We start from the raw sequence: 965 nt of genomic DNA, 5'->3' as shown, positions 1-965 counted from the left end.
CAAACCTACGTTTATAGCATTTGTAGAAAGCTTTTGACAATGTTGACTGGAATACTCTCTTTCAAATTCTGAAGGTGGCAGGGGTAAAATACAGGGAGCGAAAGGCTGTTTACAATTTTTACAGAAAGCAGATGGCAGTTATAAGAGTCGAGGGACATGAAAGGGATCTCCTGCTTACATGGCTATGACGGGCAAACATCTATTAGGCGCACTACGAATGTAGTGGTGTGGACATGTTGGGAATGTGGATCTCACGGGGAGCGTGCAAGGGATAAGTCCCTGCAGACGCACCGTCCTCTGTGCCCGCGATGGCTCAGATGGATAGAGCGTCTGCCATGTAAGCAGGAGATCCCGGGTTCGAGTCCCGGTCGGGGCACACATTTTCAACATGTCCCCAATGAAGTACATCAACGCCTGTTTGCAGCTAGGGTGTCCATTTAATTATCATTTCATTTCCAGCAAAGCTGCTTGGTCATCCACGGCAACTGGCCTTTCGGGAACAGATACTACCGTCATAAATAGTAAAAAAATAGATAAATTGAAATTCCGAGAACAGTGGATTGAAACCATTGAAAAAATTTTCGTTACGTAGTTGAAACTGCTCGTTGAAGATGAGGCCTTCGTTCTTAGAAATATGCTTGAAAATCTCTAGCTCTTCGAGTACATCGAGCCATTCTCTATGTAAAATGGAAATTTCTTCAAGGCGTTTCGCTCTATGTCCGGAAATTAGCAGTCGATCAAGAAAAGTGGAACTGTGTACATTAGCCCCTCTTTTTCGCAATAAATTTTCTTTGCACCTGACACTAAAAGACCTTCCAGTTTGCCCTATACAATAAACGGGACACGTATCACAAATGATTTACTCCTGAATTGTGTCTCGGAGCAACTGTGGACTTGAGACTGTGGAAGAGATTTTTTGTAAGTTATTGTTCATGGAAAAGGCGACTTTTAATCCATATTTTTAA

General features: G+C 42.8%; 1 non-coding gene across 1 annotated transcript; it reads left to right on the top strand.

The window, feature by feature from the left end:
* The first annotated feature begins 301 nt into the window (after positions 1 to 301).
* Positions 302 to 376, top strand: Trnat-ugu (transfer RNA threonine (anticodon UGU)). The gene has a single exon. It is a non-coding gene; the product is annotated as a tRNA-Thr (tRNA).
* Positions 377 to 965: the final 589 nt, after the last annotated feature.

This window comes from Schistocerca cancellata, chromosome 10 (genome assembly GCF_023864275.1).
Source record: "Schistocerca cancellata isolate TAMUIC-IGC-003103 chromosome 10, iqSchCanc2.1, whole genome shotgun sequence".
In the NCBI taxonomy this organism is placed as follows: domain Eukaryota; kingdom Metazoa; phylum Arthropoda; class Insecta; order Orthoptera; family Acrididae; genus Schistocerca; species Schistocerca cancellata.
This window is presented reverse-complemented; position numbering and strand designations above follow the sequence as displayed.